This window comes from Tachyglossus aculeatus, chromosome 2, assembly GCF_015852505.1.
Source record: "Tachyglossus aculeatus isolate mTacAcu1 chromosome 2, mTacAcu1.pri, whole genome shotgun sequence".
Classification (NCBI taxonomy): Eukaryota; Metazoa; Chordata; class Mammalia; order Monotremata; family Tachyglossidae; genus Tachyglossus; species Tachyglossus aculeatus.
The window spans coordinates 16,762,824-16,774,456 of NC_052067.1; the positions used below are offsets into that span (position 1 = coordinate 16,762,824).

Here is an 11,633-nt window from a genome sequence, read left to right on the forward strand (position 1 = left end):
CTCCCAAGCACTTAGTACAGTGTTTTTCACTCAGAAGGTACCAAAATACTACTGATGATGAAGTTGAGTCTAAATTAATTAACAATATTAATAATAATTGTGGTATTTATTAATCACTTACTATATTCCAGGCACTGTACTAAACACTGGGGTATGAGCAAATTGGGTTGGACACAGTCCCTGTCCCATGTGGGGCCTCACAGTTTCAATCCCCATTTTAAAGGTGAGGCAACTGAGGCATAGAGAAGTAAAGTGACTTGCCCAAGGTCACGCACCAGACAAGTGGCAGAGCCGGGATTAGAACCCATGACCTTCTGGCTCCCAGGCCCAAGCTCTATCCACTTTGCTGCACTGCTTCTCACTAGAGATAAATATCGATTAGGGTTAAATCTCATTCTGCAGACACTTCTGCTGTCAGGGTCTTTCTCATTACTTGAATAGTGTCCGCGTTGAATACTGATATTACTAAACCCTAGGGTTTATCCTTTCTATCACTTGTCTGAAGAAAACTCGGATGGTGAAGTCAGGGGATCCTCCTATCACTGAAGGATATTAAGGGTTGCCATATTTCGGGGGCCAAGTGGAAGGGCTTGGGAGAAAGTAGACTTTATTTCTTGCCCCATCCATGATTCAAAGGAAAGAGAACTGGACGGAAGAAAGGCACTTGACCTAAAATCTTGTGTGATTTCCCAACATTCCTTTTAGCGCTTCCAAAGCACATCTTACTGCTCCAGTTACTATAATCAGCCACTTAGCATTTTCAATTGCCATGCCACTCTGAAATAGTGACTATAAAAATGCTATTAAAATACTCCAAATGGAACCTGTGGCTAAATCTGGATCGACGGCCCATGAGGTATCCACTATAACAAACATCACAGTGACCACCCCACTGACCTCGAAAAGCAACGTGAGTTAGTGGAGTCAGAGGCTTGGGAGTCAGAGGAACTGGGTTCAAATCCTGGCTCTGCCCCTTGTCCTCTGTGTGACCTTGGGCAAATCACTTAACTTCCCTGTGCTTCAGTTTCCTCATCCGTAAAATGGGGATTCAGTGTCTGTAGCTGCCCCAGTAATTAGTCCAGTGCTTGGCACAAAGTAGGTGCTTAACAAATACTAAAATTATTATTAGCTTGCACTCAAAACGTTTGCCTTTTTCCTATACACCTTCTGGTCAAAGTCAAATTTTTATCATCAGCAACACTATTATTGTTCATTGCCACTATCATTAAACATGATATTCACTGATTCCACTTCCCAACTTCCCACCCTCTCTCCCTGTCTTCAATGGATGATCTTGCCCAGAATTAAGTTTTCCTGGTACTAACAAGAATTTCCCAAGGAAAAAATTCCAATGGCTGAGGGAAATATATGGGTGAATAAAACAGGAAAAATGACTCAAAGCACTGATATTCATAATCAGTCTGGTAATACTGTCACGATCAGTGTGAGACAACGGTACCGGCTACAGATTTAGTTTCTGCTTTTCTTTAATTTACGGACCAGTTTCTTATCCCCATTTAGTCCCACTTTTTGACTGCTCAGTGCAGATCAGGGAAGTGTTTGTGTCCTTTTCATTTGCTTTTCCTCTCTTTTCCTGCAAATCTGAATATCCATCTGCACACCGTGTGTAAGTCAAGCTTTCCATGTCACTGTTCTTTGTGAAATCCATGATGTGAACTAAGGTAATGAATGCCTTCTGAATAAAACATTTTGGAAGAGGCTTTCTATATCTCTGTTAAGATTGCTGCTTAGAGAAGCAGTGTGGCTCAGTGGAAAGAGCCTGGGCTTTGGAGTCAGTGGTCATGGGTTCAAATCCCAGCTCTGCCAATTGTCAGCTGTGTGACTTTGGGCAAGTCACTTCACTTCACTGGGCCTCAGTTACCTCATCTGTAAAATGGGGATTCACTGTGAGTCCCCCGTGGGACAATCTGATCATCTTGTAACCTCCCCGGCACTTAGAACAGTGTTTTGCACATAGTAAGGGCTTAATAAATGCCATCATTATTATTATTACCACGTACTATAACCGTATTGGAAAATTCCCTAGTAAATGCTACTGACCTAATAAATCAAGTGAAATGTGAGGTCTACTTTGAATGATGAAATACAGTATTTATCCACTGAGAAACATTTTGTTCAGCCTACCTGAGAGCATTTTGTCATATGATAGAGATATTTATTAATAGAAACTGTTTGATTGTAAGGGAAGCAGCATGGCCTGGTGGAAAGAGCATGGGCCCGAGAGAGGGATTTTTTAAAAATAGTATTTTTTAAGTGCTTACTATGCATGCCAGATACTGTACTAGATGTTGAGATAATAATAATAATAATGTTAGTATTTGTTAAGCACTTACTATGTACCAAGCACTGTTCTAAGCACTGGGGGAGATACAAGGTAATCAGCTTGTCCCACGTGGGGCTTACTGTCTTCATCCCCATTTTACAGATGAGGTAACTGAGGCACAGAGAAGTTAAGTGACTTGCCCAAGGTCACACAGCTAACAAGTGGAAGAGCCGGGATTAGAACCCATGACCCCTGACTCCCAAGCCTGGGCTCTTTCCACTAAGCCATGCTGGTGGATACAAGATAATAATAATAATAATAATTATTATTATTATATTAATGGCATTTATTAAGCGCTTACTATTTGCAAAGCACTGTTCTAAGTGCTGGGGAGGTTACAACGTAATCAGGGTGTCCCACGGGGGGCTCACAGTCTTAATCCCCATTGTACAAATCAGGTAACTGAGGCACAGAGAAGTGAAGTGTCCAACCTGAAGAATAATCAGGTTGGACACCGTCCATGTCCCAAGGGGCTCACAATCTTAAACTCCATTTTACAGATGAGGTAACTGAGGCCCAGAGAAGTTAAGCGGTTTGTCCAAGGCCACCCGGTAGACAAGTGGTGGAGCCAGGATTTGAACCCCAGACCTCTGACTCCCAGGCCGGTGGTCTATTCACTAAGACCTGAGTTCTAATCTTGACTCTGCCACTTGACTGCTGCGTGTGACCTTGGGCAAGTCACTTAAATTCTCAGTTTCCCATCACGAGCCACGAGGAGTCTGGGACATGAGACTTCAGGACTGAGAACCTGAAGAGAGGATCTGGCTATGGTGCTAATGACTGTCACTGTGTCTGTCAGGTTCATGTTGGGGTTTGGAGCTCAATGAATGAACATAAGCCTGTTGCAGACAGGGATTGTCTCTATTGCTGTATTGTACTTTTTAAGCCCTTTGTTCAGTGCTCTGCCCACAGTAAGCGCTCAATAAATACGATTGAATGAATGAATGAACAGACAGGCAAGGGTAACACAAAGCTTGGCCTGGTAGAAAGATAATAATAATAATAATGATGGCATTTATTAAGTGCTTACTATGTGCAAAGCACTGTTCTAAGCACTGGGGAGGTTACAAAGATCACAGGCTTAGGAGTCAGAAGACCTGGGTTCTAATCCCAGCTCTGCCACTTGTCTGCTGTGTGACCCTGGGCAAGTCACTTAGCTTCTCTGGGCCTCGGTTACCTCATCTGTATAATGGGGATTAAAAAACCCATCAGTCTCATGCGGGACTCACGTGTCCAACTTGATCATCTCATATCTTCCCCAGCGCTAGTGCGGTGGCTGGTGCGTAGTAAGTGCCTAACAGATGTCGTAAAAAATATGCTGTGCAGGTGCCACCTTGGCCCGCATTAGCCAGCTACAGGCAGAACTAGGCCAGAACCCAGGTTTCCTGATTAACAGAGCAGTGCTCTGGCCACTGGACCAAAAGGAAGGCTACCATTTGCCCTACAGAGCAGCCAAAGGACCAGGAAGAGAAGCAGCAGAGAGGTCAAGGGAGAGACTTCCACTTTGGGGGGATTAAGGGTGAACACATCTCCCCCTGGCCCTCTGCCTTGCTTGCCTAAATAATAATAATTGTGGTATTTGTTCATAAATTATTAATAATAATAATAAACAATAAAAATTGTGGTATTTGCACATAGTAAGCGCTTAATAAATGCCATTATATATATATATATATATTTGTTAAGTGCTTACTATGTGCCAGGCACCATACTAAGCACTGGGATGGATAAAGCAAATCGGGTTGAACGCAGGCCCTGTCCCATGTGGCGCTCACAGTCTCAATCCCCATTGTACAGATGTGGGAACTGAGGCCCAGAGGAGTGAAGTGTCGTGCCCGAGGCCACACAGCAGACAAGTGGCAGAGCTAAAATTAGAACCCATGACCTCCCGTCTCCCAGGCCCGGGCTCTATAATAATAGTAATGATGGCATTTGTTAAGCGCTTACTATGTGCAAATCAATCAATCAATCAATCAATCAATCGTATTTATTGAGCGCTTACTATGTGCAGAGCACTGTACTAAGCACTTGGGAAGTACAAATTGGCATCACATAGAGACAGTCCCTACCCAACAGTGGGCTAACAGTCTAAAAGGGGGAGACAGAGAACAGAACCAAACATACCAACAAAATAAAATAAGTAGGATAGAAATGTACAAGTAAAATAAATAAATAAATAAATAGAGTAATAAATATGTACAACCACATGTACATATATACAGGTGCTGTGGGGAAGGGAAGGAGGTAAGACGGGGGGATGGAGAGGGGGACGAGGGGGAGAGGAAAGAAGGGGCTCAGTCTGGGAAGGCCTCCTGGAGGAGGTGAGCTCTCAGCAGGGCCTTGAAGGGAGGAAGAGAGCTAGCTTGGCGGATGGGCAGAGGGAGGCCATTCCAGGCCCGGGGGATGACGTGGGCCGGGGGTCGATGGCGGGACAGGCGAGAGCGAGGTACAGTGAGGAGATTAGTGGTGGAGGAGCGGAGGGTGCGGGCTGGGCAGTAGAAGGAGAGAAGGGAGGTGAGGTAGGAGGGGGCCAGGTGATGGACAGCCTTGAAGCCCAGGGTGAGGAGTTTCTGCCTGATGCGCAGATTGATCGGTAGCCATTGGAGGTTTTTGAGGAGTTTTGCAAAGCACTGGGGAAGTTACAAGATGATCAGGTTGTCCCACAGGGGCTCACAGTCTTCATCCCCATTTTACAGATGAGGTGACTGAGGCACAGAGAAGTTGAGTACTTGCCCAAAGTCACACAGCTGACAATTGGCAGAGCTGGGATTTGAACCTCTGACTTCAAAGCCTGTGCTCTTTCCACTGAGCCACGCTGCTTCTCTATCCGCTATGCCATGTTGCTTCTCAAGAACCCTCAGTCTAGCTCCTTCTGACCACCCCTCCCATCTGCCCACCCTTGTTGCTGCTCTGCCTTTAGAAAATCTATCTTGGTTTTGGAACTAGAAGCAAATACTGTGAGTAACGTCAGAACTAATCAGACTTCCCAGGGAAGTGCAATCTGCTTAAAGAGTGGTTTGGGGTTTTAAATGGACTTCCCAAATCTTCCCTGTTTTTCCTGGAATCCCCCTTGGATAGAAAGATAATTCTGATGCCATTTGAACAGCTGGCAAAAACATGGAATGGGTAAGGACCCAAGGTGAGGACTTGTATGGGCCTCAGATCTTTATTGTGCAACCGGGGCCTTTGAAAAAGTGCGATAACTAATCAAGGTGAAATACAGTCTCTGAGCGCTGGTACTAGATTTAAATCCCCCAACGCCAAGAGGGCTAAAACAGGAGATAAGTCAAAGGAGGGGAAATGAACAGACCAAATTAAGAAGCATCAAGAAGTCGGAATAGCTGTGTCTGTGTGGTGGAACGCTGACAGCAGATTAAGAAAACAATTTCCAGAATTTTTATGAAGAGACCTAACAAGTGTACCACCTTCGCTATCATTATTTATTGAATGCACACAGTAAGAGCTCAATAAATACGATTGATTGATCATCATCATGAATGGTGCTCATTGAGTGCTTACTATGTGCAGAGCATTGGATTAAGCACTTGGGAGAATACGGTACATCAGAGTTGGCAGACATGCTCCCTGCCCACGATGAGCTTACAGTCTAAGCGAAGTTGGTGGCAGGAGCCAAGGCAGAGGACGGCGGCTGCTAAAAATCAAAATGCCTCAATGTAGGCCTGGCAGTCAGAAGGACCTGGGTTCTAATTCTGTCTCCACCACTTGTCTGCTAAGTGACTTTGGGCAAGTCTCTTCACTTCTCTGTCCCTCAGTGACCTCATCTGTACAATGAGGATTGAGACTGTGAGCCCCAAATGGGACAGGACTGTGTCCACCTCGATTTTCTTGTATCTACCCCAGCACTTAGTACAGTGCCTGGCACATAGTAAGTGCTTAACAAATACCATCATTGTTATTATTAGTATCTGTGCTTCAGTTATCTCATCTGTAAAATGGGGATTAAGACTGTGAGCCCCATGTGGGACAGGGAAGGTATACAACCTGATTATACTGTATCTACCCCAGTACATAGAACAGTGGTGCTTGACACATAATAAGCGTTCAACAAATACCATAATCATCATCATATGATTAATGCTAATGTAATGTAATGATAATGTAAACATATGTTAATATGTTTGGATTTGTTCTCTGTCTCCCCCTTCTAAACTGTAAGCCCACTATTGGGTAGGGACTGTCTCTATATGTTGCCAACTTGTACTTCCCAAGCACTTAGTACAGTGCTCTGCACACAGTAAGTGCTCAATAAATATGATTGATTAATCGATTGGTTGATTGATCATCATTTTATCTGTGTCAGGAAGGGGCCTGCCCACCTCATCTCCTCTGTGGGCCTCCCAAATAGCTGATATTTTATGCATATCTGCCACTTGTCTGCTGTGTGACCTTGGGCAAATCACTTCATTTGTCTGTGCCTCAGTGACCTCATCTGTAAAATGAGGATTGGGACTGTGAGCCCCATATGGGACTGGGACCGTGTCCAACCGGATTTGCTTGTATCCACCCCAGCGCTTAGTACAGTGCCTGGCACAGAGTAAGTGCTTAACAAATGCCATAAGAATAATAATAGTTATTATTATTATTATGCCCATCTGCCCTCTCACAGTGTCAGGCTTGCCCGGAGAGGACTGACCTCCTTGGGGGCAAGACAGGACTGGGGGGATGGCAGAAAAGCAGCATAGCCAGATAGAAAGAGCAAAGGCCTGGAAATCAGAAAACCTGGGTTCTAATCCAACTTCAGCCACTTGCCTGCTGTGTGACCTTGAGTAAGTCACTTCACATCTCTGTGCCTCAGTTTTCTCATCTGTGAAATGGAGGTTAAGACTCGTAGTCCCATGTGGGCAGGGACTGTGTCCAACCTGATTTGGCCATATCTACTTTAGAGTTTAGTACAGTGCTTGGCACTTAGTAAGTGCTCAACGAACACCATAAAAAAGAGGTTCAGGTGGCATCTGTCAATCGGGAACTGTAGAAATCATAATGACTGGGGATTAGGCTCAGAGGAGAAGTGGGGCCTAGTGGAAAGAGAACAGATCTGGGAATCAGGATTCAAATCTCTGCACTGCCAGTTGTCTTCTGGGGATTTAGGAAACACACTTTCTTAAACTCTCCGTGCCTCAGTGTCCTCACCTTACAATCTAGCTTCAACGTCTGTTTTTTTATTTTTATTTTGGAGGGGTGGAGGGGGGCTTTGGTATTTGTTAAGCACTTACGATGTGCCAGACACTGTACTATTCACTGGGGCAAATAGAGAAGCAATGTGGATTCAGTGGGAAGAGCACAGGCTTGGGAGTCAGAGGACAAGGGTTCTAAACCTGGCTCCACCACTTGTCTGCCGTGTGAACTTGGGCGAGCCGTTAACTTCTCTGTGCCTCAGTTACCTCATCTGTAAAACAGGGATTAAGACTGTGAGCCCCAGGTGGGACAACCTGATTACCTTGTATCTACCCCAGCGCTTAGAACAGTGTGTGGCACATTGTAAGCACTTAACAAATGCCATTATTATTATTAAGATAAATGGGTTGGTTACAGTCCCTGTCCTCTTACTCTTAATTCTCATTGTACAGTCCTTTAGACAGTAAACTCGTTGTGGGCAGGGAACACGACCACTAATTCTATTGTATTGTACTCTCCCCAGTGCTTAGTTCAGTGCTCTGCGCATAGTAAGCACTCAATAAATACCACGGGTGGATTAGGTACCTGTTCTCCCTCTCCTTTAGACTGTGAGCCCCATGTGGGATAGAGACTCTGTCTAATCTGGTTTTATTGTCTCTAGCCCTCTGCTTAAAACAGGGCTCCTCACTGTCAGGGAGGCTTGTGAAAAGCAAGCTCCTCATAGGAAGGAAATATGACGACCAACTCTGTTGTATTGTACTCTCCCAAGTGCTTAGTACAGTGTTACGTACACAGTAAGTACTCAATAAATACCATTGTGTGACTAATCCCATCCACTTGACTGGATTCCCTGCCAACCTTAGCTTGGCGTTTCAGTTAGCCCAGTATTAATAATACTTGTCTTATCTTATGAAGAAGCAGCGCGGGCTTTGGAGTCAGAGGTCATGGGTTCAAATCCCGGCTCCACCACTTGTAGCTCTGTGACTTTGAGCAAGTCACTTAACTTCTCTGTACCTCAGTTACCTCATCTGTAAAATGGGGATTAAGAGTGTGAGCCCCCTGTGGGGCGACCTGATCACCTTGCAACCTCCCCAGCGCTTAGAACAGTGCTTTGCACATAGTAAGCGCTTAATAAATGCCATTATTATTATTATTATTATTATTATTCCGTCGAGTCGTCTCTGACCCATAGCGACGCCATGGACACATCTCTCCCAAAGCGCCCCACTTCCATCTGTAATTGTTCTGGTAGTGTATACAGAGAGTTTTCTTGGTCAAAATCCAGAAGTGGTTTACCATTGCTTTCTTCCATGCAGTAGACTAGAGTCTCTGCCCTTGACTCTCTCCCATGACGCTGCTGCCCAGCACAGGTGAGTTTTGACTTGTAGCAATCAATCAATCAATCAATCAATCGTATTTAATGAGCGCTTACTGTGTGCAGAGCACTGCACTATGTGCTTGGGAAGTACAAGTTGGCAACATAGTAGGTTGCCTTCCACTCGCTAACCACTAGCCAAGCTAGGAATGGAATGGATATGCCTCTGCTTGACTCTCCCTCCCGAAGTCGAGACTGGTAGAGTACTGGAAACTCTCCAGGTGCAACCCTGAGAGGGGATTAATAATACTACTAATAATAATTACAGCACTTATTAAGCACTTACTGTGTACCAAGCAGTCTTCTAAGTGCTGGGGTAAAGTTAATCAGGTTGGACACAGTCACTGTCCCAGCTGGGGTTCACCCTCTTAATATCCATTTTACAGATGTGGTAATCGAGGCACAGAGAAGTGGAATGACTTGCCCAAGGCCACCCAGCAGACAAGTGGCAGGGTCAGGATTAGAACCCAGGTCCCTATGACTCCCAGGCTCTACCCGGTAAGCCTCGCTGCTTCCCGGTGTCGACTGCGGCCACGCGAGCACAAGTGGCCAACGAGTCCTAGGTGCATTCAGATAAAGATTGGGGTTCATTATTTCACCCTGGTTTTTCTGTTTACAAAAGAAATGACTTCAGACTGTGCTGTTTTCCATGAAAATAGTGTTAAGTCCCATTCAAGTCAGAAGCCTGCATAAAACGCAATTTTCTGCTGGCTTTATTTGCACATCAGGTCCAAAAGAGATTCTCTTCCCCTGGTTCGTATATTATCTTGGCCACAAGATGCTCCTTTCTCATGCGATTTGCAAATGTACAGATTCCCCCCCACCCCCCACCCCAAACAATCAGCTGGAGTTTTGATTAAAAAAATGTATTTTTAATTACAGTAAATTCCCCCAAGGCCCATAAGCCGAGTCCTACAAGGTAGAAGTGACTTATGGGGTCACCTTACCCAGGCTGCAAATAAAGAATTGTCCTTTTCTCCATAGTCTGGCAGGCTAAAATCCTGACAATATGGCTTCCATCCCTTCCCTGGAGGGCCTCTCACTAGTCTAATGGATTTTAGTACTGTATTAGCAATGTAATAATTTAAACCGGTCACACTGCAGTTCTCATCGACTTTTCCCTCTATTCAAAGCAAATTCAATCATCAATACAGTTCCGATGAAGAAATGGAAATTCAAAGGGCAAATGGACCCTTGGTCCAACAAATCCGCTGAATAAATAAATCTGCTCAGCACCAATATTTTTCCCCTCTTGATCTGAAGAGAGACAGTAACCCTTTTGCTGTCATTGAATTAATTTGCTAGAAGTGGCTGTAATTTCTATATAAATCCTGAGATTGTTTCTAATTTGCATGTTATATATGAATGTTTATGCATGTACTGTGGGTTCGATGTTCTCTGGGGAGACTCTTGAAAACTGTATGAATCATGTAAACAAAATTAGACTGAAATAAAAAGAATGCATTCTATTTTTTCCCCTCAATTACTAATTTTTTTTTTGAGTTTAGTTTTCCCTATAATGGTTTTCCTGCTGACTTTAATGATATTTATAGCGCAATTATCTAGTACTGGGAACGTACATATTAGTCCTCAGTTCATTTTGCATCTGTCTGATTTGGGGAATGTCTTGCAGTTTGTTGCAGTGTGACTCATTTTTTATTTGTTCTCGCAAAATCTGCCTGTGGTGATGATGGTGGAGGTACTAGTGATAATTGGCGATAGCGTGGCTTAGGCACAGATTTTTCTTTTTCACAAGGATGGAATCTGGTAACAGGGAGAGCTGAAACCAAGGAGAGTGAACTTCCTATTTCCCGTGGCCTCCCCAGGGTGCTGTTTTAGGGTGATTACTGCTGTTAATTAATGATTTGCCAGCTGTCTGCCCTAATTTTATGGCATTTATATATGCGGATCCTTTGTGTTTCATATTCTAGCTTGAACATTGCAAGACTAGGGGGTGGAAAACCCAACAAATGTGAAACGGGGTTGACTTCTGAATTTATATTTTGAAGGGGGCGTAATGCTTGGGTGGGGTTATTCTATTTTATAATCACAAGTCAGGTTGAGCCAAAGCGATATGTCAACCAAGATGTTTGGTTTGATAGGCTCGTTCTTAAGTCAGGATAAATATGGTTCAATAGCCTCTGCCATTCCGAGTTCAGGATTCTGAAAAGTAATTTTTTTTTAAACTTTTCTATATCCTTTTAGGTCTTCAAAATGCTGTTCTCCCACAGCACTCCAATAACAATCTGAGAGATCTCCTTCCGATTCTCTCATTCCTCTGGCAAGTGTATTCTCAACTGTGTTTCTTAGAGGATACTAATTGTCAGATGCCAAGTTCATTTTGAATCCTAATAGGACAATGCAGCAGTGAATGCAAGACACAAAGAGTATGTAGATCTATTCCTCTTATGGAGATTCAAAGTACGATGTAATCTGCTTAAAGAAAATGAAGCTCTAGTGATCTAAAAACTTGTTTCTTAGGAAATATTCTTTCATTCATTCATTTATATTTACTAAGTACTTACTGTGTGCAAAGCATTGTACTGAGCACTTGGGAGAGTACAATAGAACAATGAATGGACACATTCCCTGCCCACAAAGAGCTCACAATGTAGAAGGAAATAGAACATCAGTCCCCAAAGGTTCCAGGGTATTTGTCGAGGCATAGAAACCCTCCTGCAGGCAGTGAGGTTATTCTGTGGGGGGGAAAAAATAAATATTTTGCACTCAATTGCTGCTTTGGACTATATATACCTTGCACTTAAGTATATGTATTCA

At 43.8% G+C, this 11,633-nt stretch overlaps 1 non-coding gene across 1 annotated transcript; it reads right to left on the reverse strand.

Moving 5' to 3' along the window:
* Nucleotides 1–8,956: 8,956 nt before the first annotated feature.
* LOC119924496 lies at nt 8,957–9,094 on the reverse strand. Its single transcript, XR_005449207.1, has one exon. It is a non-coding gene; the product is annotated as a small nucleolar RNA SNORA7 (small nucleolar RNA).
* Nucleotides 9,095–11,633: the final 2,539 nt, after the last annotated feature.